The following is a 21,843-nucleotide window of genomic DNA, read 5'->3' as shown; positions in this document are numbered from 1 at the left end:
GATTTATAACTTTGCCCAACTTCCCAATGTACTGCTCTGTTGTAAATATACCTATTTGCTCAGTATCTAAATGCTGATGGGTATATTTGATGCTCAGATGCAATGTCGTAATTTGATTAGCCAGACAAGTTATTGACTAATCAATCTCTAATTGCATTCTTTGTTGGTAGCAGCTGTCTGTGTAATCTCTGTAATGTTTTCAGTTTACATTAGAGAGACCAAGACAATGTTTCGCAGTACTGGATATATGCTCAGAATAGGTTTAGAGACACCATTTCTAAAGTTTGTAGGAGGTTGTTATGAGATATCAGATGATGCCATTACTTTCTGTTCTCTTTCTTTGTTCAGCGATGACCTCTAGATATAAGAATATATTTTTCCTAGAATCATCCTATTACTTCTTTCACCTGAAGTCGACAAATGTCACTAATTCAGTTGGTAGAAAATGGTCTTCATTGTATTATCTGTTGAGGAATCCTTTTCTGGTTTGAAATAGAAATGTCATATACATCATAATAAAAAAGGGGTTTAAGGTATGGTATCCAAAATCTGAATGAATGGAATTCGGGCAATGTGTGTTCACACAGCCGTTTTTTCATGCTCTGGGATAATGTGACTCGGGAACTCAGGACAACCATCTCCGCAGCACTCCACCAATCAGGCCTTTATGGTGGAGTGGCTAGACGGAATCCACTCCTCAGTAAAAGGCACATGATAAGCCCGCTTGGAGTTTGCCAAAAGGCACCTAAAGGACTCTCAGACCATGAGAAACAAGATTCTCTAGTCTGATGAAACAAAAATGGAACTCTTTTGCATGAATGTAAAGCGTCACGTCTGGAGGAAACATGGCACCACCCCTACGGTGAAGCATGGTGGTGGCAGCATCATGCTGTGGGGATGTTCTTTAGCGACAGGGACTGGGAGACTAGTAAGAGAGAAAGATGAACAGAGCAAAGTACAGAGAGATCCTTGATGAAAACCTGCTCCAGAGGGCTCAGGACCTATCACATTCGTTTGTAGAAACGGACCAAGGCGCAGCATATGTTGAGTTCAACAAAATTTATTAAAGAAGTGAAACTATAGCAAAGACAAAACAATAAACAAACAAACCGTGACTACAGAGGTGCAAACTGCACTAACTCCAAACATAAACAATATCCCACAACCCACAGGTGGAAAAAATGCTACTTAAGTATGATCCCCAATTAGAGACAACGATAGCCAGCTGCCTCTAATTGGGAATCATACCAAAACCCCAAAATAGAAAAAACAACCTAGAACCCCACATAGAAAATATAAACTAGACTAACCCCCCAGTCACACCCTGACCTACTACACCATAGAAAATAAAGGCTCGCTATGGCCAGGACGTGACAGGACCTCAGACTGGGGCGAAGGTTCACCTTCCAACAGGACAATGACACTAAGCACACAGCCAAGACAATGCAGGAGTGGCTTCGGGACAAGTCTCTGAATGTCCTTGAGAGCTTGGACTTGGCCCAGCCAGAGCTTGGCCCAGCCAGAGCTTGGACTTGAACCCAATCTAGCATCTCTGGAGAGACCTGATCCTCTCAAGCGGAGAAGAATGGGAGAAACTCCCCAAATACAGGTGTGCCAAGTTTTTAGCGTCATACCCAAGAAGACTCGAGGCTGTAATCGCTTCCAAAGGTGCTTCAACAAAGTACTGAGTAAAGGGCCTGAATACTTATGTAAATGTGTTATTTCAGTTTTTTGTTCTAAACATTTGCAAAAAAAATCAATTTTTTTCTTTGTCATTATGGTGGGGTATTATTTGTAGATTGATGAGGAACAATTTTTTGTAATCGATTTTAGAATAAGGCTGTAACGTAACAAAATGTGGAAAAAGGAAAGAGGTCTGAATACTTTTCGAATGCACTGCAAGTAATTTGGGTTTTTCCTCTTTGCATGGCAAAGCCAACCACACACGCATGCTCGCAGGCAGGCAGGCAGGCAGGCAGGCAGGCAGGCAGGCAGGCAGGCAGGCACTCACACACCCACCCACCCACCCACCCACCCATGCACACAAACACACTCACTCTTTCTATTTCTCTCTCTCTCTACAACTCTGACATTCTCTTTGGCATTTCTGAAAATCAACTTCTCAGTTTCAATCTCTGTAACCTCAATACACACTCTGACCTCCCTCCAAACACCTGTGAGCCCTGCCCTGCCTCCTAAGCTGAGATGATTGATATACTGTATAAGACCCCTGGCATGCAAGGTTACTCACTACCTACTCAATGTCCATCTGGACCCTGTAAAACAGCAATTCACAACTTAATTCCTCTGTACTGGCAGGGGAGTAGATAACACAGTCGGACAGTGACAGTCCCATTGTGCCAAAACTGGCTGAAAATCCACCTGCTGTGTCACTTTGACAAGTTAGTCATTTTCCTGAAGTTCCTCACCATTCACAGCTCTCTCCTCAGAACCTGAGATAAAACTGGAACTGAGATAAAAATATATGTAGTGTGAATTAATATTTTCTGCGCTTTTTGGCAGTCCAATTTTTCTTTCATTTGAACGCCCAGAAAAAAAGTTTGAAAGGCAGAAAAGAAGCCCATTACACATATGAATAACAATGAAAAGAACTGACCTATAAAATGTGCAGGAGAGTAACAGGGCCAAGTGGCCTTTCAACTGCACTTAGGCAGACCACTGAATTGATCAACCATTCACTCAGGCATAATAGACCTAAAAGAGTTGCAGAGGAGGTGATTGTGTAACAAGGTAATGTTATTACTCGCTTTTTGCAGGTTTTATTATATAATTTCTTCTATCCTAGCCAAATTTCCTCATCTGCTTGCATGCACCTCCCTATATCAAGGTGTTTTGGTACTTCCCTTACACACTACACTTTTCTGGCACTAACTTTTACTATACCAAAAGTCAGTATAATCTACCAGTCTAACTGTCAATCCTGCCCTCTATCCACCATTCATTGTGACAATAGTGGTAGGTGGATTGTTTGTCCAGATCTCCAATAAGCTAACTGTCAATCATACCACACATAAAAGCATTCAAAGCTGCATCAATTTTCAATATGAGTCCACAAGAACAAATAGGAATAGCTGATAGGCAGCGGAGAGACCAGGGGCATCATTGCGCATGAAAGAACAGTGAAGATGGCGCAGTATTGGATGGCTGCCGTTTTGCAAGCTCCGACCCAACTTTGTTTTTTTGTTTATTTTTACTATATTTTCACAAAATGTATCCACTATTATTTCTTACAACCGACAAGAACTCTTGAACATCAGATCGGCAGTTACTTACCCCAATTCCGGCTTCTAATTTGACTCATCTGCCGTGATCAGACATGGCAGCTCTGCTTCTAGCTCCTAATCAACTTTGCAGTATTTATTATATATTTGTGTTTGTATTTCTTACATTATTAGCCCATAACGTTTTTTGTGTTATTACAGTGACTTGCGAAAGTATTCAATCAATCAATCAATCAATTTTATTTTATATAGCCCTTCGTACATCAGCTAATATCTCGAAGTGCTGTACAGAAACCCAGCCTAAAACCCCAAACAGCTAGTAATGCAGGTGTAGAAGCACGGTGGCTAGGAAAAACTCCCTAGAAAGGCCAAAACCTAGGAAGAAACCTAGAGAGGAACCAGGCTATGAGGGGTGGCCAGTCCTCTTCTGGCTGTGCCGGGTGGAGATTATAACAGAACTATGCCAAGATGTTCAAAAATGTTCATAAGTGACAAGCATGGTCAAATAATAATCATGAATAATTTTCAGTTGGCTTTTCATAGCTGATCATTAAGAGTTGAAAAACAACAGGTCTGGGACAGGTGGCGGTTCCATAACCGCAGGCAGAACAGCTGAAACTGGAATAGCAGCAAGGCCAGGCGGACTGGGGACAGCAAGGAGTCACCACGGGCGGCAGTCCCGACGCATGGTCCTAGGGCCCAGGTCCTCCGAGAGAAAGAAAGAGAAGGAGAAAATTAGAGAGAGCCAAGATTTTCAAAATGTTCATAAATGACAAGCATGGTCAAATAATAATCAGGAATAAATCTCAGTTGGCTTTTCATAGCCGATCATTAAGAGTTGAAAACAGCAGGTCTGGAACAGGTAGGGGTTTCGTAACCGCAGGCAGAACAGTTGAAACTGGAATAGCAGCAAGGCCAGGCGGACTGGGGACAGCAAGGTGTCAGCATGCCCGGTAGTCCTGACGTATGGTCCTAGGGCTCAGGTTCTCAGAGAGAAAGAGAGAACGAGAGAATTAGAGAGAGCATACTTAAATTCACACAGAACACTGGATAAGACAGGAGAAGTACTCCAGGTATAACCAACTGACCCTAGCCCCCCGACACATAAACTACTGCAGCATAAATACTGGAGGCTGAGACAGGAGCGGTCAGGAGACACTGTGGCCCCATCCGAAGAAACCCCCGGACAGGGCCAAACAGGAAGGATATAACCCCACCCACTTTGCCAAAGCACAGCCCCCGCACCACTAGAGGGATATCCTCAACCACCAACTTACAATCCTGAGACAAGGCCGAGTATAGCCCACAAAGGTCTCCACCACAGCACAAACCAAGGGGGGGGCGCCAACCCTTGGCATTTTTTCTATTTTGTTGCCTTACAACCTGGAATTTAAAATTGATTTTTTTGGGGGTGTGTATCATTTGATTTACTCAACATGACTACCACTTTGAAGATGCAAAGTATTTTCTATTGTGAAACAAACAAGAAATAAGACAAAAAAGCTGAAAACTTGAGCGTGCATAACTATTCACCCCCCCCCCCCCCCCCCAAAGTCAATACTTTGTAGAGCCCCCTTCTGCAGCAATTATAGCTGCAAGTCTCTTGGGGTATGTCTCTATAAGCTTGGCACATCTAGCCACTGGGATCTTTGCCCATTCTTCAAGGCAAAACTGCTCCGGCTCCTTCAATTTGGATGTGTTCCACTGGTGTACAGCAATCTTTAAGTCATATCACAGATTCTCAATTGGATTGAGGTCTGGGCTTTGACTAGGCCATTCCAAGACATTTAAATGTTTCCCCGTAAACCACTCGAGTGTTGCTTTAGCAGTATGCTTAGGGTCATTGTCCTGCTGGAAGGTGAACCTCCATCCCAGTCTCAAATCTATGGAAGACTGAAACAGGTTTCCCTCAGGAATGTCCCTGTATTTAGCGCCACCCATCATTCCTTCAATTCTGACCAGTTGCCCAGTCCCTAACGATGAAAAACATCCCCACAGCATGATGCTGCCACCACCATGCTTCACTATGGAGATGGTGTTCTCGGGGTGATGAAAGGTGTTGGGTTTGCGCCAGAGATAGCGTTTTCCTTGATGGCCAAAAAGCAACATTTTTGTCTCTTCTCACCAGAGTTCATTCTTCCATATGTCTGGGGAGTCCCCCACATGCCTTTAAGCTAACACCGAACATGTTTACTTATTTTTTTCTTTAAGCAATGGCTTTTTTTCTGGCCACTCTTCCGTAAAGCCCAGCTCTGTGGAGTATACGGCTTAAAGTGGTCCTATGGACAGATACTCCAAAGAGCATTGCAGCTCCTTCAGGGTTATCTTTGGTCTCTTTGTTGCCTCTCTGATTAATGCCCTCCTTGCCTGGTCTGTGAGTTTTGGTGGGTGGCCCTCTCTTGGCAGGTTTGTTGTGGTTTCATATTCTTTCCATTTTTTAATAATGGATTTAATGGTGCTCAGTGGGATGTTCAAAGTTTTGGATATTGTTTTATAACCCAACCCTGATCTGTACTTCTCAACAACTTTGTCTCTGACCTGTTTGGAGAGTTCCTTGGTCTTCATGGTGCCGCTTGCTTAGTGGTGTTGCAGACTATGGGGCCTTTCAGAACAGGTGTATATATACTGAGATCATGTGACAGATCATGTGACACTTAGATTGTACACAGGTGGACTTTATTTAAATAAATTCTGAAGGTAATTGGTTGCACCAGATCTTATTTAGGGGCTTCATAACAAAGGGGGTGAATACATATGCACGCACCACTTTTCCGTTTTAAATGTTTTAGTATTTTTTGAAACAAGTCATTTTTTTAATTTCACTTCACCAATTTGGACTATTTTCTGTATGTCAGTTACATGAAATCCAAATAAAAATCAATTTAAATTACAGGTTGTAATGCAACGAAATAGGAAAAATGCCAAGGGGGATGAATACTTTTGCAAGACACTGTACATACAGCCAGAAAGAACGCCGGTAACTCACCAGCATTCCGACCAGAAATACGACTTAGTAGACAAGTTCAGGGCTAGGATCTCCTCTCTGGATCTCCTTCCAGAGACATATCAGAGACTATAGCATACTCTGTTTCACGGAATCATGCCTCTCTCCAGATATACTGTTCCCGTCCATACAGCCAGCTGGCTTCTCAGTACATTGCACAGACAGGAATAAAGAAGAAAGGCAGAGGTGTATGTTTCATGATTAACTACTCATGGTGTGATTGTGATAACGTACAGGAACTCAAATCCTTTTGTTCACCCAACCTAAAATACCTCACAATCAAATGTCGACCGTAATACCTCCCAAGAGAATTCTCTTTGGTTACAGTCACAGCCGTGTATATTCCCACTCAAGCCAATACCACAACGGCCCTCAAAGAACTTCACTGGACTTTGTGCAAACTGGAAACCACATATGCTGAGGCTGCCTTTATTGTAGCTGCAGTTTAACAAAGCAAATCTGAGGAAAACTACTGAAGTTCTATCAACACATTGCCTGTAGTACTTGTGGTGGTTAACCTGTTGGGGATGGGGGCGCTGTTTAGACTATTTATGCTAATTGGGTAATTTTTGAAACGGCTTCCCACAAAATCCTTGATCGTACAATATGCATATTATTATTATTATTGGATAGAAAACAGTCTATAGTTTCTATAGGAGTTGAAATTTTGTCTCTAAGTGGAACAGAGCCCATTCTACAGCAATTTCCCTGACATGGAGTCAGATTTCAGAAATGTTGGCCACTGTTCTGAAGTCAGTTAAAACGGCACTGATATTGCTATGACTATACGGACACTTCTTACGTCTTCCCCTGGATGCCTTTACGTGATGACGATTCCAATGGGGTCGATTGCGCGTTCACAGGCCCTACAAATGAAAAAACCCTGAAGCTAGTCATTCTTTTGGAGCTGCGTCATGCGCCTAGAGGACACCGGCCCGCTCCTGTTCCAAGCATTAGTGAAGGGGGTAATATTACTCGGGTCATGTTTCTACTCGTTATGGGAGTTAAAAACATCATAAGGTAGTTAATTTAAAGCGTTTTATAGTAATTTATATCCGTTTAGTGCGATTTTGGGACATTTATTTTTGCAACGATGTGAATAGTTGGGCACGCTTTTCAGTTCATCCCGAACGCAGTTGACATTTCCACATGGCAAGAGGACAGCTTTCCACCAAAAGACGATTTCTCCCAAGAAAGGATCCTTTGCCCAAGATACTGATGGAAGAACAGCTCAAGGTAGGACATTTTTATTATGATAAATCGTGTTTCTGTCGAAACATTTTAGTGGCTTAGGACGCCATGTTTTTTGACGTAGCTTCGCTTGGCGCAAACTGTATTGAAAAGTAAGGATAAATTAAAAAATGTTATTCCGCAATTGTATTAAGAATTAAATTGTCTATCAATCCCTGTCCACCCTATATTTTTTAGTCACGTTTATGAGTATTTATGTATAAGAGTAGATCACTGTCTAAGTGGCGCAAGGACTTTTTCTGACCAGCTTGTCTACATTTCACATTGTCTAACCATGATTTTGGTGGCTAAATATAAACATTTGCGATCAAACTCTATATGGAATGTGTAATATGATGTTACAGGAGTGTCATCGGAAGAATTCTGAGAAGGTTAGTGAAAAAATTAATATCTTTTGGCGATGTTGACTTTTATCGCTCACTTTGGCTAGAATCAATGCTGGGCTGCTATGTGCAATGTGCTATGCTAATATAACGATTTATTGTGTTTTCGCTGTAAGACACTTAGAAAATCTGAAATATTGTCTGTATTCACAGGATCTGTGTCTTTCGATTCGTGTATGCTGTGTATTTTTACGAAATGTTTGATGATTAGTAAGTAGGTAAACACGTTGCTCTAAGTAGTTTTTCTATTCCATTTGTGACGGTGGGTGCAATTGTAACCTATGCCATCTACCTGAAATATGCACTTTTTTCTAACAAAACCTATCCCATACCATAAATATGTTATCAGACTGTCATCTAATGAGTTTTTTTGTTGGTTAGGGGCTATAAATATCTTAGTTTAGCCGAATTGGTGATGGCTACTGGTGTTGGTGGACAAATAAAAGATGGTGGATTATGCTAATGTGTTTTTAGGTAATAGATGTACATCTTTACATATTGTGTCTTCCCTGTAAAACATTTTAAAAATCGGACATGTTGACTGGATTCACAAGATCTGTGTCTTTCATTAGCTGTATTGGACTTTAATGTGTGAAAGTTAAATATTTAAAAAAAATATTTTTTTTGAATTTCGCGGCACTGGTTTTTCAGTGGGGGGGGGGGGGGGTGTGCCGCTAGCGCCACGCTGATCCTAGACAGGTTAATTTCTTTACAATCAAATGAGGAGAGACAAACTTATCACACAAGTTTGAGTTATACTTAAACTAAATCTTTATTCACTTATTAATAAGGGAGCAGGTCAATACAACACACACATATAAAGTGAATCGATTGAGCGCTCTACAATAATGATGGCTGGTCGACGAATCAGCCTCAGATGACTCGTTGAGAGTCCCGAGACAAAGGTACAAAGGTCTTTTATAGCCAAGAGACACCCCCTTCAGTTTACATGACAAACAACAGATGCATGGAATGGGTCACAAGATTAAGATTTGTATGAAATATACTTATAATTGACAGCAGACAGTATCTGCTGTAAAAACTGTTTTCATTGTGTAGAAACCAGGTTCTGGCCCCGAGCTATCTCTCCCTGGAACCTTATAGAACAGAAACATTAACTCATGCTCTGGAATGCGGTATCACCCAAAGACATCGTAAATCTCCTGTCAGTGTTAAATCTCCCAGAGGCCCACTTTCAGTGCACACAGACACAATAGAGTTATAAGAACCCCCTATTCTGTTACATAAAACAACCATTTGATGCAATTACAGTACTATAACATAATCTTGCAATTTTGCTCTCACATACTCGCCCTTCAAAAACTCTCGACCATTGTTTCTCTCCCTTCCGGGATGGCTACAACTCCCTCCCCTGCCCTCCCTTCGGCAAATCAGATCACAACTCCATTCTGCTCCACCCTTCCTATAGCCAGAAACTCAACAGAAAGTACCCGTGCTAAGGTCTATTCAACGCTGGTCAGACCAATCGGAATCCATGCTTAAAGATTGGTTTGATCTCTTGGACTGGGATATGTTCCGGGTTGGCTCTGAGAATATAATTGTCGTATACACTGACATGGTGACTTAGTTCATCAGGAAGTGTATGGGGGATATTGTTCCCACTGTGACTATTAAAACCTACCAAAACAAAAAACGTGGATAGATGGCAGCATTCGTGCAAAACTGAAATCGATAACCACCACATTTAACCATGGTATGGTGACTGGGAATATGGTTGAATCCAAACAGTGCAGTTATGCCCTCCATAAGGAAATCAAACAGGCAAAAGTGTAGTCGCAATTCAACGGCTCAGACACGAGACATATGTGGCAGGGACTCCAGGGAAAAACAAAGGGAAAACCAGCGGACACTGACGTCTTGCTCCCTGGCAAGCTAAACACCTTCTTCGGCCCCATTTTGAGGATAACACAGTGCCACCGACGCAGGCCGCTCACGAGGACCATGGGCTCTCGTTCTCCGTGGCTGACGTGAGTAAGACATTTAAACGTGTTAACCCTCTCATGACTGCCGGCCCAGACGGCATCCCTAGCCGTGTCCAAAGAGTATGCGCAGACCAGATGGCTGGAGTGTTACATACATATTCAATCTCTCTCTATTCCAGTCTGCTGTCCCCACTTGCTTCAAGATGTCCACTATTGTTCCTGTACCCCAGAAAGTAAAGGTAACTGAAGTAAATGACTATCGCCCTGTCCAACCGGTCTCACAAACATAGACCACGTGTAACCACACCAACCCAGGACCTCCACGTCCGGCTTCTTCACCTGCGGGATCGTCTGAGACCAGCCACCCAACAACGGATGAAACAGGAGTGTTTCTGTCTGTAATAAAGCCCTTTTGTGGGGAAAAATTCATTCTGATTGGCTGGTAGGGCATAGACCCACCCACTGGAGAGCCAGGCCCACCCATGGCTGCGCTCCTGCCCAGTCATGTGAAATCCATAGATTAGGGCCTAATTAATTTATTTCAATTGAGTGATGTTTTTATACGAACTGTAACTTATTAAAATCATTGAAATTGTTGCATGTCCCGCTTATATTTTTTTTCAGTATATATTTATAACCCGCACTCCGACATTGCTCATCCTAATATTTATATATTTCTTAAATCCATTCTTTTACTTTTAGATTTGTGTGTGTTGTTGTGAATTGTTAGATATTTATGCACTGTTGGAGCTAAGAACACAAGGATTTCGCTACTATCATTTGTTTTTCAACAGGACAATGACCCAAAACACACCTCCAGGCTGTGTAAGGCCTATTTGACCAAGGAGAGTGATGGAGTGATGCATCAGATGACCTGGCCTTCACAATCACGCGACCTCAACCCAATTGAGATGGTTTTGGATGAGTTGGACCGCAGAGTGAAGGAAAATCAGCCAACAAGTGCTCAGCATATGTGGGAACTCCTTCAAGACTGTTGGAAAAGCATTCCTCGTGAAGCTGGTTGGGAGAATGCCAAGAGTGTGCAAAGCTATCATCAAGGCAAAGAATCTCAATAAAATGTTATTTTATCGTTTTGATGTCTTCAATATTATTCTACAATATACAAAATAGTGAAAATAAAGAAAAACCCTTGAATGAGTAGATATGTCCAAACCTTTGACTGGTACTGTATATTTACAAAAAATATATATGGGGGACTGGAAATTATGCACACAATTACAATTACGTTGATGGAAGATACACTCTCTAATATTAAAGCTGATGTACCCCCTAAAAAAATATATTAAAAGATTTAAAAAACAGTGACCACCTCTGTCACTGGCTTCATTAGAAAATGTATCAGCAACATTGTACCCACGGTTCGCTGCTTCCCCAACCAAAAGCCTTGGATTAACACCAAGGTTGGCACTAAACTAAAGAACAAGGCTACCGCACGTAGAGCTTTCGTAGACAACACTGAGGCTATGGCCGAAGACAGGAATAAGTACAAGAAGACCCGCTATGACCTCTGCAGAGTCATGAAACGAGCAAAAAGACAATATAGGAATAAGGTGGAATCATATTTGTTATGACTGGCCTGTGAGGATCAGCTTACAGTGGATCAGCTCTACAGAGATCTCTCCCTCCCACAGAGTGGGAGAGTGATTGATGGGGGGGTTTATGACTGGCCACCCCTCATAGCCTGGTTCCTCTCTAGGTTTCTTCCTAGGTTTTGGCCTTTCTAGGGAGTTTTTCCTAGCCACTGTTACGGCAGATTTCCTCCTCTTCGTCAGAAGAGGAGGTGTAGGGATCGGACCAAAACGCAGAGTGGAAAGTGTCCATGTTTTATTCACAATAAACTGAACACTACACAAAACAAAATAACAAAAGATAATCTAACCGAACAACAGTCCAGTGTGGCACGAACACTGACATGAAATAAAAACACCCACAAAACACACGTGAAACCCCGGCTATCTAAGTATGATTCTCAATCAGGGACAACGAATGACAGCTGCCTCTGATTGAGAATCATACCAGGCCGAACACAAAAAACCCAACATAGAAAACACACATAGACAACCCACCCCCACTCACGCCCTGACCATACTAAATAAATACAAAATAAGGGAAAATAAGGTCAGGAACGTGACAGCCACCGTGCTTCTACACCTGCATTGCTTGCTGTTTGGGGTTTTATGCTGGGTTTCTGTACAGCACTTTGATATATCAGCTGATGTAAGAAGGGCTATATAAATACGTTTGATTTTATTTGATGACACCTCACGCCTATCGTAAATATTAAGGCAGCAGACAAATCCTTTTTCCTTTAGTATTGAGGATTGGAATGTCTGTGTGTGTCTGTGAGAGACTACCTCAGAACTGTAACATGCAATAAATGGACTTTGGGACATTATATTTCATCAGCCAAAATGGTGGTAACAATGACAGATGGAATATGAAATTGAATGATGACTTTGCGGTGTCATTAAAGAGAATGTTTCTGTCACGGCGAACTGTGATTTTAGTTGTCTAAACGAGATCATAGTAAATTCTAATACCTTGCCTCGTAACGAGCTACGCCCCAGGGAACACAGAGAGCGTCTTATAAAGACAGAAATTCCCCCTTTTGACCCGAGGGTATTAAGCATGTGAGTTAAGGATTAACATACTAGACTAGAGGACCACGCGCTGCAGCCAGGATCCACGATTAGTCATGACCCTATAACACAACATGAGTTTGAAGAGTACAAAGAAACCTCTTAACAATCAATGCTACGGTTGAGTACTGTATCTAAGATGGTGAATTCAAGCAGGACCAACCTGTTATTCTTTTCAAGTCACCGGTTGTCTACACAGCCCGAGTGCAAGGAAACAGACAACTAAGAGAAAGGACATTGTTGCATCTTGTGGACAATCAGAAACTTACACCCCATAACGAAGGAGACGGCCATCGAAAGAACAAGGCGTTAACCGAACAAATCCCACTAAGTGGAACTCGGCCCACAAAGAGATACCCATCAGAGACCTTGACTGCTATGATATTGAGATTCTGATTTATACTTGAGTTCATTCGGGAAATTAAACAAACTTTTCCCGTGGTGATCCAGGTTACTGAGTTAATTGTTACATGATACATTTAATTACGTAATAATTAACACAGTTAATTTTTCGATAAATAGCATGTCATCACATTAACGATAGCAACGTCACGACATATTACACATATTCCGACGCCCGCTGCATGGGCAGGGTGTAACGATTCTCGTTGGTGGAAGGAGAGGAGGACCAAAATGCAGCGTGGTAAGTGTTCGTCATATTTAATTAAAACTGAACACTACACAAAACAACAAATGAGGAAAAACGAAAATGAAACAGTTCTGCCAGGTGAACATACACTAAACAGAAAACAACCACCCACAAACACAGGTGGGAACAGGCTATCTAAGTATGATTCTCAATCAGAGACAACGATAGACAGCTGCCTCTGATCGAGAACCATACCAGGCCAAACACACAGAAATACAAAACAAGGACAACATAGAACACCAGACATAGAATGCCCACCCAAACTCACGCCCTGACCAACCAAAATAGAGACATAAAAAGGATCTCTACGGTCAGGGGGTGACACAGGGGCTACAGTCTACTACGAATAACAAGGGAAGACCTAACCATGATCTGTCCAACGATGTCTCTCTAACAGACGAACTCAATGCATTTAATGCACGCTTTGACAACAACAACATTGTGCTGGGTGTGAGGGCCGTCACTGATCCAGAAAGATTGGGTGATCTCGCTCTCCGAGGCCTACGTGAGAAGGGTCTTTAATCAGGTCAACACCCGCAAGGCCGCGGGCCCTGACTGTATTCCAGGGCGCATTCTCAGAGCATGTGCAGGACAGCTGGCAGGCATATTAAATGTTCAACCTCTCCTTGTCACAGTCTGTAATCCCCAGATGTTTTAAGATGACCACAATTATTCCTGTTCCTGAGAACTCTAAGCCTTCATGCCAAAATGTCTACTGCCCTGTAGCACTCACTTCTGTAATCATGAAGTGCTTTGAGAGGCTGGTTATGGCACACAATCTCAATTGCTCTCCACACTGCCCTCGCCCACGTAGATAAGATGAATGCCTACAGTGGCAAGAAAAAGTATGTGAACCCTTTGGAATTAGCTGGATTTCTGCATAAATTGGTCACATAACTTGATCTGATCTTCATCTAAGTCACAACAATAGAAGACCACAGTCTGCTTAAACTAATAACACACTAACAAGTATATGTTTTCATGTCTTTATTGAACACACCGTGTAACCATTCACAGTGCAGGGTGGATAAAAGTATGTGAACCCTTAGATTTAATAAGTGGTTGACCCTCCTTTGGCAGCAATCACCTCAACCAAACGTTTTCTATAGTTGCGGATCAGACCTGCACAACGGTCAGGAAGCATTTTGGACCATTCCTCTTTACAAAACTGTTTCAGTTCAACAATATTCTTGGGATGTCTGGTGTGAACCTATCTCTTGAGGTCATGCCACAGCATCTCAATCGGTTTGAAGTCAGTCAGGACTGACTGTACCACTCCAGAAGGTGTATTTTCTTCTGTTGATGCCATTCTGTTGTTGATTTACTTCTTTGTTTTGGGTCGTTGTCCTGTTGCATCACCCAATTTCTGTTGAGATTCAATTGGCGGACAGATAGTCTTACATTCTCCTGCAAAATGTATTGATAAACATGAGAATTCATTTCTGTCAATGATAGCAAGCTGTCCAGGCCCTGAGGCAGCAAAGCAGCCCCAAACCATGATGCTCCCTCCACCATACTTTATAGTTGGGATGAGGTTTTGATGTTAGTGTGCTGTGCCTTTTTTTTCTGGACACACAGTGTTGTGTGTTCCTTCCAAACAACTCAACTTTAATTTCATCTGTCCACAGAAAAGTTTGCCAATAGCGCTGTGGAACATCCAGGTGCTCTTTTGTGAACTTCAAATGTCCAGCATGTTTTTTTGGACAGCAGTGGCTTCTTCCGTAGTGTCCTCCCATGAGCACCATTCTTGTTTAGTGTTTTACATATCTTAGACTCGTCAACAGAGATGTTATCATGTTCCAGAGATTTCTGTAGGTCTGTAGCTGACACTCCTGGATTCTTCTTAACCTCATTGAGCGTTCTGCGTTTGTGCTCTTGCAGTCATCTGTTCAGGATGGCCACTCCTAGGGAGAGTAGCAACAGTGCTGAATTTTCTCCATTTATAGACAATTTGTCTTACTGTGGACTGAGATACTTTTGTAACCCTTTCCGGCTTTATGAAAGTCAACAATTCGTAATTTTAGGTCTTCTGAGATCTCTTTTGTTTGAGGCATGGTTCACATCAGGAAATGCTTCTTGTGAATAGCAAATGCAAATTCTGTGAGTGTTTTTTATGGGGCAGGGCAGCTCTAACCAACATCTCCAATCTTGTCTCATTGATTGGACTCCAGGTTAGCTGACATCTGACTCCAATTAGCTTTTGGAGTCATTGGCCTAGGGGTTCAAATACTTTTTCCAAACTACACTGTGAATGTTTAAATGATGTATTCAACATAGACAAGAAAAATGCAATAATTGGAGTGTTATTAGTTTAAGCAAACTTTGTTTGTCTATTGTTGACTTAGATTAAGATCAGAGGAAATTCTATGACCAATTTATACAGAAATCACTAAAGACTGAAAGACTTAAAATGGTCGAAACACACACGTACAGTTGTGAAGAAGGCGCAACAGTGCCTCTTCCCCCTCAGGAGGTTGAAAAGGTTTGGCATGTGCCCTCAAATCCTGAAAAGTTTGTACAGCTTTACCATTGAGAGCATATTGACTCACTGCAACACTGCCTGGTATGGCAATAACATACCACTCAGGTTGTGTGGACAGCCCAGTACATCACTGGGGCCGAGCTCTCTGGCATCCATTACCTCTAAATCAGGCGGTGTGAAAAGAAGGCCCGGAAAATCGTCAAAGACTCCAACCACCCAAACCATATACTATTTTCTCTGCTGCTGTACGGCAATTGGTACCGGTGCATCAAGTCTGACACTAACAGGCTCTAGAACAGCTTCTATCCCCAAGCAATACGACTGATAAATAGCTAACAAAATATCTACACGGACTCTCTTTAAAGACCTTTTCTTTCAATCTCTGTCTCTATGCATACTCACAGGGCCACACACACACACACACACACACACACACACACACACACACACACACACACACACACACACACACACACACACACACACACACACACACACACACACACACACACACACACACACACACACACACACACACACACACACACACACACACACACAGTCACTCCAACACACAAACACTCAACCCATCTTTTGCTCACTGACACATAATATGCACATACATTTATATTGACTCTACACACCCACTTACGTACAAGCTGCTGCTGCTCTGTTTCTTATATCCTGTTGCTTAGTCACCTTACACCTATACATGTCTACCTCCATCACTCCAGTATCCCTGCACATGTAAATATGGCATTGGAACTGACTTTTTAAATATTTCCTGTATATAGTTTGCTTACTTACTTACTTACTTTATTGTGTATTCATATTTCCTATTCTTATTTCTTGTGTGTGTTTTTTTCTAGTAATATATTGCTACTGATTATTGCATTGTTGGGTTTTGAGTTTGCAAAAAAGCCATTTTACTGTACTTGTGCAAGTGACAAAAAATTTTAACTTGAAAAAGACAGACACACAGGTCAAAAAGCTCCCCTATTGAGCTTGTTAAGGGACAATACAATTATCCATCTCTAGACTATAGTAGCCTACAACACCTCAATGCAATGAATAAATGCATTATTGTTTCAAGTGAGTACACAATGCTACTCTGGACTGCAGGGAAAATGTAATTTGAAAAACTGCGCAAAAGCCCTGTGATAAAGAATGTTTCATTCCATTTGGATCAGTTGTGGGTCTACTCTGGACAGTTTATACGGTCTAGAAAGGCACTGTAGCAGGCCAGTCTGGCTGTATTTCTACTTCTGATACTGAAATGCGCTGTCTGTTGCAGATCATTCTCCTAAGTCTTCCTATAATAATAGGCCACATACTCTGAAAATATTCAGACCCCTTGACTTTTCCCACATTTTGTTACGTTACAGCCTTATTCTAAAATTGATTAAATCATGTTTTCCCCTCATCAATCTACACACCATACCTCATAATGACACATCTAAAACAGGTTTTTAGAAATCAAATTTATTGAAAATAAAAAAAACTTACTTGCATAAGTATTCAGACCCTTTGCTATGAGACTTGAAATTGAGCTCAGGTGCATCCTGTTTCAATTGATTATCCTTAAGATGATTCTACAACTTGGAGTCCACCTGTGGTAAATTAAATTGATTGGACATGATTTGGAAAGGCACACACCTGTCTATATAAGGTCCCACAGTTGACAGTGCATACCAGAGCAAAATTCCCAAAGAAGACAGTGGCCTCCATCATTCTTAAATTAAAGAAGTTTGGAACCACCAAGACTCTTCCTAGAACTGGCCGCTCAACCAAACTGAGCCATCGGGGGAGAAGGGTCTTGGTCAGGGAGGTGACCAAGAACCCAACAAGCCAATCCTTGCGTTTTCTTGGCTGTTTGCTTAGGGTCGTTGTCCTGTTGGAAGGTGAACCTTCGCCCCAGTCGAACATCTCTGGAGAGACCTGAAAATAGCTGTGCAGCGACAATATATACATATATACGTATATGGTACATACATATTCTATGATGTGCTTAAGTTCTAGATTTCATAACTGTATTCTGGACATATAGTACCAGTCAAATGTTTGGACACACCTTCTCATTCCGGGGTTTTTCTTAATTTGTACTATTTTCTACATTGTAGAATAATAGTGAAGACATCACAACTATGAAATAACACATATGGATTTATGTAGTAACCAAAAAAGTGTTAAACAAATCAAAATATATTTTATATTTGAGATTCTTCAAAGTAGCCACCCTTTGCCTTGATGACATCTTAGCACACTCTTGACATTCTCTCAACCAGCTTAATCTGGAATGCTTTTCCAACCGTCTTGCAGGAGTTCCCACATATGCTGAGCACTTGTTGGCTGCTTTTCCTTCACTCTGCGGTCCAACTCATCCCAAATGACAAGCCACCGGGGTCTGACAACTTGGATTCAAAAGGACTGAGGATAATAGTGGACAATATTGTCACTCCTTTTGCTATATCTTCAAATTTAAGCCTACTAGAAAGTGTGTGTCCTCAGACCTGGAGGGAAGCAAAAGTAATTTCCCTACCTAAGAATAGTAAAGCCCCCTTAACTGTCTCAAATAGCTGACCAATCAGCCTGTTACCAACCCTTAGTAAACTTTTTGAAAAAATGGTGTTTGACAAGATAAAATGCTATTTTTCAGTAAACAAAATGACAACAGACTTGCAGCACACTTACAGGGAAGGCCATTCAAGCACAGCACTTACATAAATGATGTAGCTGAGAGAAATTGATGCTAAAAATATTGTGGGGGCTGTTATGTTAGACTTCAGTTCGGCTTTTGACATTATCGATCATGGTCTGTTGCTGGTCATATGCAAAACATATGTGTTATGGCTTTACACCCCCTGCTATACTGTGGATAAAGAGTTACCTGTCTAACAGAACACGAAGGGTGTTCTTTAATGGATGCCTCTCCAACAAAATCCGGGTAGAATCAGGAATTCCCCAGGTCGGCTGTCTAGGCCCCTTACTTATTTCAATCTTTACTGACAATATGCCACTGGCTTTGAGTAAAGCCAGTGTGTCTATGTATGCGGATGACTCAACACTATACACGTCAGCTACCACAGCGACTGAAATGACAGCAACACAAGAGCTGCAGTTAGTTTCAGAATGGGTGGCAAGAAATAAGTTATGTTAAATATGAAAAAAACTAAAAGCATTGTATTTGGGACAAATCATTCACTAAACCTCAACTGAATATTGTGATGAAAAATGTGGAAATTTATCAAATTGAGGAGACTAAATTGCTTGGGGTAACCCTGGATTGAAACTGTCATGGTCAAAACATATTGATACAACAGTAGCTAGGATGGGGAGAAGTCTGTCTATAATAAAGCACTGCTCTGCATTCTTAACAGCACTATCAACAAGGCAGGTCCTACAGGCCCTAGTTTTGTTGCACCTGGACTACTGTTCAGTCATGTGGTCACGTGCCAGAAAGAGAGACTTACGAAAATTGCATTTGGCTCAGAACGGCTGGCTCTTGGATGCACACAGAGAGCTAACATTAATAATATGCATGTCAATCTCTCCTGGCTCAAAGTGGAGGAGAGATTGTCTTTATCACTACTTGTATTTAAGAGAGGTATTGCCATGTTGAATGTGCCGAGCTGTCTGTTTGAACTACTGGCACACCCATGCATACCCCACAAGACATTTCACCAGATATCTCTTCACAATCGCCAAGTCCAGAACAGTGTCACGCCCTGGCCATAGAGAGGCTTTTATTCCCTATTTTAGTTAGGCCAGGGTGTGACTAGGGTGGGCATTCTAGTTTCTTCATTTCTATGTTTTCTGTTTCTATGTTTTGGCCGGGTATGGTATTCAATCAGGGACAGCTGTCTGTCGTTGTCTCTGATTGGGAATCCTACTTAGGCAGCCTGTTTTTCCACCTTAGTTGTGGGTAGTTGTCTGTGTTAGTGGCCTGTATAACCCTAGTCAGCTTCACGGTCGTTATGTTGTTGTTTCTTGTTTTTGTTGGCGACATTCATAAATAAAGAGAAATGTACGCTTATCACGCTGTTCAGTATTGCTTTTTTCTCAGTAGCTCTTTTTTCTGCCCTCCATCTACAGTATGCACATGCAACACTTTGGTTCATTTGGGTCACTTTTGGTTGGGCCCATTTTCAATAGGTATAGCATGTCTGTTTTGATATTTTCTCTGTGCTCCTTTGGATGAAAGCTTTCTCAGTAAGTATCTCTTTTCTCTTTGCTCCATCTACCTTATGCACATGCAACACTTATTTTGCAGTTAATTCACTTCACTTTCGGTTGGGTCCATTTTCTATAGGTACAGCATGTCTGTTTTGATGTTTTCTCTGTGCTCCACTGGATGAAAGTTAGGGAGGTATTTGAGTGTAATTACTGAGAGAATGTTATGTTATATATGTTCTGTTCTCTTCTGCTCCATTCATATCACTCTCTCTACCCAGGAGGAAGCAAAGACATACCTTTATTACCACTCTCAACACACGCAACTCAACACTAAAACCTCTAATTGCCAACTGAAAGGCAATAATTGCAACTTACAGTCTGTGGAAAAGGCAGCTGTGAACCATTATTCAGTCCTATCTACAGATAAGGAGGGAAAAGAGATCACAGTTGTCAGAAAAAAGCATGAATAAGCCTAACCCTCATTTTCACTTCATGTAAAACATCTCTGACCTGTTTTGAAGGAATGGACAACACTTGGAATGACAGCTAGGACAGCTAGGATGAAAACATTTAAAATATCCAAATGCGGGACAATAGGATGATTTTGCAGAACAGTGTACCCTACATCAATAATTTTTGGGGGCAGCACCTCCCCCCACACCACAAATATCACCTTCCCGCTGCACCCAGTGAGCTATGAAGCGCACCTAGCCTACTAATTTGCCTCGTGCAAAATGTGGTGATGTAGAAACAAGAAACCACATGCGTGGCTGTTTTATGAAAATCTTGGGGGGATAAAAAAAAAGAAGTAGTAGTTAATTTACTGCATTTCTATCCAGTGGCAGCTCCTTAGAGGAGGAAGGGGAGGACCATCCTCCTCAGTGAACTTCATAAAAATGTAAATATTGAAAAGATAAAAAAGTTATGCTTTTTAGATAAAACTATACTAAATATATTCACATCACCAAATAATGGATTAAAACACACTGTTTTGCAATGAAGGTCTACAGTAGCCTCAACAGCAACCTCTGGGGTAGCACTATGGTGTATGAACAGGTAGTTTCCGTCCTCCTCTGGGTACATTGACTTCAATACAAAACCTAGGAGGCTCATGGTTCTCACCCCCTTCTATAGACTTACACAGTAATTATGACAACTTCCGGAGGATGTCCTCCAACCTATCAGAGCTCTCGCAGTATGAATTGATACGTTATCGACCCAATAAAAGTGAATGAATCTAGCACTGAATGCATAAGCTACAGCTAGCTGGCACTGCGAGAAGGAATTATACAACAAGCAAATTATAATTCTGTTTGTATGTGGCTGCTACGAAAGTGAACTGTGTTTGTGTGTGATCAGGGGTGAATTCATTCTGCCGATTCTGTTGAAAAACATTAAAAAGAAAAACTGAATGAAACGGGGATAAACATACATGAATTTGTCCAAACTCTTGTTTGCAAATGTTGGACTAATGTTTACACCCTAGATCAGCTAGATGCAGGCAAGAGTGTGAAAGGCGGTATTGAATATGTCACTGTCTGTCACGTTGATTACTAAATTTTTTCTCTCGACCTGTGCACCTACGTTGTAAACTTTCATTCGTAGGCTAGGTTGTAGCAACCTCATGAAAATGTGAGTATCATGTAGTAGCCTAAACCTATCGATGTTACATTGAGCTGGGTGAATGGAATATGAATGACAGTCAACCAATATGCTGTAATACAAATAAGACCATGCTCGTAAAAAAAATGCCCCCCCCCCCCCCCCCATCTTAAACAGCACTGACCGCCACTTTTCTATACAATTAAAAAACGTAACAAATTCTTCAATCTAAGATGTTGGGGGAGGGGGGATTGTTTTAAGATGATCATACTATGGATCATTTATCAATTTGAGTTTGGATTTTAGGACCCCTTTAGGAATCAAAAACAAATATACATTTTTTTAACTAGGCAAGTCAGTTATTAAGAACAAATTCTTATTTACAATGATAGCCTATGAACAGTGAGTTAACTGCCTTACTCAGGAGCAGAACGACAGATTCTTACCTTGTTAG

Source organism: Salvelinus fontinalis, chromosome 21 (genome assembly GCF_029448725.1).
Source record: "Salvelinus fontinalis isolate EN_2023a chromosome 21, ASM2944872v1, whole genome shotgun sequence".
Lineage (NCBI taxonomy): Eukaryota > Metazoa > Chordata > Actinopteri > Salmoniformes > Salmonidae > Salvelinus > Salvelinus fontinalis.
The sequence above is the reverse complement of the archived record's forward strand: the minus strand, read 5'-3'. Positions refer to the sequence as shown.